Below are 6366 nucleotides of genomic sequence, written 5' to 3' on the forward strand. Positions count from 1 at the left end.
GACTTGGCATGGTACAATAATCAGGTAAAAGCACCAGAGTTGCATTTTATATGTTTTTTCATTCGAAACTAGTTATAAAATGTTAAATTTTGTTTCTGTTTACATCTTTTGTTTATTTACTTTTGATGTGAAAATTTATTAATACACAGTGTTTTTTAAATGTTTTGGAAATTTTTGTAAAAAAAATAATTTTCTTATGTTTTGTGTATTTAAAAATCGGAAAGTGGTGTTTGTGCAACGTTAGAAAGGAGAAAGCGGGTGTAAAACTTTTCATAGTCCCGCAAGAGGTAATACTTTACTTTAACTACTAAAACGCGTCCAAAAATATGAGGAGAGGTGTCAAAAGACGCGCTTTGGACCCAGGACCACGAAACCGAAAACGGGAATTCAAAATTTGTCAGGGTGGGTGTTCCCCACGTTTGGGCGTCCGCAAGATATACGCTACCTTGGACCGATCGTGATGCATAGGGTGGGGTGGCCGTCATGGAAAAACACCAGGTTGATGTTGTTGTCACTTCCATGGCGTCTTGTTCACCACCCAAGACAACATGGTCTATAATTGAGCTGATTGCAGCCGAGTGTACAGGCCATTCTGTTTTATAGGTCTTCAGACACATCAGTGATTTCAAGTCAAATAGATTCGCTGCTGCATCTTTGGATGCAGTAACAAACAGAATACCATCTTTATTTATCTGCATATCGTTTTTAACAGCCGTATGATCATTTATTGAATTAATCTCACGAACACCCTCCCGTATATCCCAAACAGAAATTTGGCCATTTTCGTGCTCTATGATTATTGTTTCATCCAAGGGTCCCCACAGCATAGATGTGATTGTAGATGCCAGCATTGGTATACGTAGCAATGGGCTTTGCTCGGCAGTGCTTTCATCTGCTGTGCGTGCATCAATGGCGAACCTCCGTTCTGGATTTTGTCCCATATCTTTATCCGTGGAGGGGCTGCTTGTTCGCCAGAGTGACTGAAGCCGCATGTTCTCGCCTACGACTTTATATATATTTATATATTTTATTTATATATTTTATGTGGGGTTTGTTTTTTTTTAATGCCGGTCTGTGCCGTGAAATGTCAAAACAAATGACAGCAACAACTTTCTCACCACAAGTAAAAGTTAAAAGCTCTATGCCAGAAGGTTGCCATATGACGAAATGTAGGTACGGTGGTCTAGGGCTTAGGAAAAGGATGGATATAGGAAGACATGGTCGTTGTTGGCTGGAATGTAAAACAATAGAAACGGCAACTATAAACGGTGTTGCTGTTTAGCTATTGCCAATATAAAGGGGTTAGTTACCATTAAAAGAATAGAATAGCTGTGTCATTAAAGTTGATTATGTCGACTGTGCGCAGGATCGCGTAAACGATTTTAATAATTTGTATAGATATACATATATCCCTGGCGCGAGGTCCAGTAAGAACAAAATCGTAGTGTTTTTTTTTGGTGTTCAAAATTTATGTGCGGCGGGGCAAAACGCCCATAAAGAAACCCGCGGTCGTCCGGAAAAATGCTATTTTCAAGGCTAAAGGCCTAGGACTCCGGCCGGCACGAAAATTACAGAGTTTTTGGCTAATGCGCATGATGGATGTGAAATACGCAGGGACAGCAGTTAAACAGTGGTAAGTCGGTGGATTAAATTTTTTTTTTTTGAGACATATTGTCCCTTCTTTTTTTTTGCGCCTTTTTGGGGGTTCATGTACCTAAAATTTTTATTGCGGTGACTTGTCACTAAATTTCTAATGTCTTTCTGCGAGCCCCAGGCAAACGTTTCATAATTTTCTTCCGGTAAAATTCTTTTTGGTAAAATTTTGTTTTTGGATAATTTTATCAGTAGCCGGGGTTACGAAATTCCCAACAAACAATTTAGTTTAATGCCGACTCGATATGCCCTTGAGATCAAATTCCTTCCTCAAATCTTTAACGTTAATTCTCTACATCATCGCAAAGGCTATTCTCTATTTGGGATCAACGGCCATTAATTTTCTTTGCTGGTATTCATTTTCATACCTGAGGTATACCTATTTATGGTATGCAGTTGCTCGAATAACAATTGTACATATTTTTTTTTTGCAATAAAAATGAACGAAATACAATTTTATATATAGAAAGTGTTCAAAATTCCTCAACTTCACCTCAAATACCGCGTAAGGTGATAACTTACGTTCGAGAATAAACTTGGCTGTGTTTGTTGGGTTTCTTCACATATTAATGAGTCAATTGCACCCTCGAAGGCTACGCGAGGTGCATGAACGCCAAACGGGCGCAAAAGCGCCAGCCTTTTTGTACTCAGTTTAAAATATAGTTTCTATCTGTTAGTTGAACACCACCTCGCAATAAACAAAAGCTTTTGGTCTGCGCCTGGAAAATTTTTTTCGGAAATCTACCACAATCACTTTTCACCAGCATACAGGCGTACAACAGTGCCTCTAAAACCACGTGAGGTGAAGACAGCAAAATTCTTATAAAAAAGCTTTTGGTTAATGTAACCCAACAAGCAAATGAAGGCAGTTTCTTTTAAGATAAAAAAAAAAAATATATATATATATGTGTATACGTATTGTATTAATTGATGTTGTAATTTTTTGGTATTTGATGTCAAATTGGTGATAGTCGGGTACACGAAATCACCAAACCAGAGTGCCAAGACTGCAATAGTTTCCTGATTGCTGAAATATCCAGCTGCCCCAAATATCCGTTTTCCACCGAAGAGAGCTCTTTTAGGTAGGCTGTAGGATTTGGGTGTTTCATTAAAAGTAACGCTCATCTTGAGCCAGGCGAAGGGTTTGGTTTTATTTTGTGCTGACACAGAAGAAAAGAGAAAATTTAAGATATTTTATATAAAATCTTTTTTTGTATGGTGTAATTTTTTGTTGCTTTGACCGAACTCATGATGAATAAATCACTTAAAGAGAATTCGTTGAAGAAATTTTAAAATAATATATATATATGCTGTAGAATTGTAAATCCACTTATACATATGTGTTATGCGTAGGCATTCGAGATTAAATATAAATGTCTGTTTAATATATAATTGTAAAAAGATAAATCTGTTAAGCATGTTTCTTGTCGTATTAATATACCTGTTTAAAGCATGAAAAGAAATTGGAATATGGTTTGCTGATTTAATCGGTTGGGGATGGGGATGATGGCGAAAGGGTAGGTAGTGTGGAATCGCGAGGAGCAAAGGTAAGAAAGGGGACCTGCTGAACTCCGAAATAAACGAGCGGTCCGAGGTAGGGTGGGCTTCTGGTGGGATGTATGGAGGCGTATGAGGATGATGATTGTAACATCCGCCTCGCATCAATGTGGCAAAAGGGTTGAGGATCCCGGATACACTTTCAAGGTGTACGTTACAATTATTAATTATGGCGCCCAAACAAAAGAAAAATGGTGTCATGGAGTATATACCACACACAACCGGAAGTAGGAAATTTAGTATATACCTATATTTATAACACCTAAACTAAACCATAGGGTACAACACCTGCGCCTTAGCTTGAAATTGGCGCCCACAAATGAGCAAATACTCCGTGGATTTTAACCATCTAATCCGGCGAAAAGGATCAAAGCTCACTCTCTCAAAAGAAATATTTCTAGCTAAAGGTAAATTCACCAGATGCACCATCATCCAACTAAACGGGTTTGCATCTGTGTGCCCATCAGTCCAAATTGGTGACTTGGAAGTGGTGTTAGTTTCAGGAACCCAATCGCACCGATACGGAAGGATGGAATCACATGGGTAGATCCTATCAATAGCCCAGAGATGACATAGCCAAACCAAGAAGGTCAGGCCATTCGCATCTATGTAAATTTTTTCAATTGATTTTTTTTTGCCTTTTTTTTTTTTCAAATACAACACAATCTACATAATTTTTTTTTGTGTTACAATCAGGAGAATTGGAAGTCCCTTCTTTTAGTTATGAAATAAGTAGCTGCGAATTCAGTTTTTAAAATGTTATGGCCACAATCATTTAGGCATGTAAAGCTTGTGCTGCATAACGAGCCCCCTATTTAGGATCTTTTTATTTTGATATTTTTTTTGGTAGCATATACAATTCTATACATCCTCACCGGAACGTAACTGTTGCTCCTGGGATTCCTCACCGAACCCGAGTTTTTTTTTTGGTTGCCCTCGAGTCATCTGAACCTCCTCATACATATACAGTGAAATTAAGAAAGTAAATTCGAAACTATTTAGTGTTGAGTCATAGATGGTGAAAAGCGGTATAGGAAAAAAATTGCGTAATCTAATGAATCGTAGACCAGCCCCTTATAATTTCCGATATACAAACAGAAATAAAATCATGTTACAGCCTAACGAGCCTAGTAGAAACGACCCGGCTTTTATCGATCTCTCGGATCGCATAGGAGGGGGTAACAATGCAGGAGTCATGGGCGGCGATACAAGACAGGAGGAAAGCTCAAATAGCACACAGATAGAAACCAACAAAAATACAGGCACATTGCCAAAGCCACCAAAAGAGTTCCAGCCAGCACGGCCAATAGTGGCCCCACCGCCCAACCTGTACTTTCCCCCACCTATCGTGTCCAACAATGGCGAACCCAATCGCTCATCTAAAAACGGCTCGCGTGATATTCGGGAAGATATGGAACCAATTTTGAGGGAGATGATGGCGGAGGCAAAAACCGCTATTGTTAATGAAATGCGCGATATCATACCGGAGTTGGTTAGAACGGTAAGAGACACAGATGCAGGAATAGGGAGTAATGGGTCGCGTAATAAAAATAAAAGAAGGAGACATAACTCCAGTATGGAATTCTACGATTCCAGGCGTTCCAGAAATGGGTTTGCGATACAGGAGAACCCAACCAACGCTCAAACAATGAGAAGCAATAATAGGCCCACATCGTATACGGCAACACATGCCTTCACTCGCCACGACCCACGACCAATTCGCCAACAACCAATTGGGGATGCAGGTGCACCCGCGGCTATCTCTACAGAACATCGTGCAACAGTGGCACACGAAAACAGGGAGTTCGTCAGATCATATCTTAACATCGAGAAGTGGGGCATTAGCTTCCAAGGGAATCGTGACACCATGACGGCAGAAGATTTTATTGTTAGGTTAGAATATCTAAAAGAACAATACGGGTGTTCATAGGGCGAGGTCATACGCGACTTTCACAAACTACTGGGTGGCGAGGCGCGTGAGTGGTACTGGCTCTATATCCGGTCCCATGGTAGAAACGATTTGCCAACCCTACAACATGCACTCCGGCGTCAGTTTGCGTCGCAACAAACTGATTTCGAGGTTCTAAGGGAATTGACGGAGAGGAAGCAGAGGCCGAATGAAACGATCGACGAGTATTTTCACGTCGTTGGTACGTTGCGCTCGCGATTCCGGAATCCCATCCCGGAATATGAAATAGTACGGTTGGTAAAAGGGAACTTGCGCGAGTCCCTGGCCAAAATGGTTTACCCAATTTCCGCGTACTCACTGGACCAGTTAAGGATGGAGTGTAAGGAGGTTGAACGGGTTTTTCCGCGTCGCGAGCGTATGCCAGCGAATGTGTTTACGACACGTATACAGCGCGTCGATGAGGTTAGCCAGGCACAAGAACAAGAGTATTTCACTCCCGGTGATGAGGGTCAAGTCGCCGTGGAGGAAATACATCATTCGTCAAGCAAGCAGGGTGTGGTTCAGAGAAAAAGTATCGTGTTGGAACTGTGGTGCGGATGGGCACCTTTTCACCGAGTGTATGTCTCTACAGCGTCGAGTTTTTTGTTACAAATGCGGGAAGCGAGATGTGATTACTCCCAAGTGTCCGTCGTGTAATCCTTCGGGATACATGTCACGGAGCGCGGTTGCGACGGGGGAATCGCGCGGTACCCAAACCCTGTCAAAATAGATGCGGCTACAAATACGCCCCCCGACAAGGAGTGTGCATTAACAAATGAAAAAGAAGTTTCTATTTTTAAAAACACTACGACAGATAGGCAACCGAAGGCGCCTAAGGAAAGTACGCCATCCTACGAGGAACGGTACAGAAAATATATTGCAACTCGGGAAAGAATCTTTGCAGAAAGTATAGTGATGGGACGTCGGGCAGTGTCGCGAAGAGTTCAGAAGGCGGGCAGCGATTTCGTCAACGAAAATTACTCCGGCAAAAAGTAATAGCTTCGGTCAAGAAGATTAGTAGCATTGACCCGCGGGTGTTCGCGGAGATTGAAATCTTGGGGGTACAAACACGCGGCTTATTAGATACCGGCGCGTCCGTAAGTATTTTAGGCCGGGGGTGTAGGGAGTTCGTTGACGAAATAGCTGTGCCGATCGAGCGGTATGTGTCCTCCGTCAAAACGGCAGGCGGTCGCAGGCACAATATTCTT

General features: G+C 41.5%; 1 pseudogene; it reads right to left on the bottom strand.

Moving 5' to 3' along the window:
• Nucleotides 1–58: 58 nt before the first annotated feature.
• On the bottom strand, nt 59–4155 carry LOC137240745 (eukaryotic translation initiation factor 3 subunit I-like; annotated as a pseudogene).
• Nucleotides 4156–6366: the final 2211 nt, after the last annotated feature.

This window comes from Eurosta solidaginis, chromosome 1 (genome assembly GCF_040869045.1).
Source record: "Eurosta solidaginis isolate ZX-2024a chromosome 1, ASM4086904v1, whole genome shotgun sequence".
NCBI classification, from domain to species: domain Eukaryota; kingdom Metazoa; phylum Arthropoda; class Insecta; order Diptera; family Tephritidae; genus Eurosta; species Eurosta solidaginis.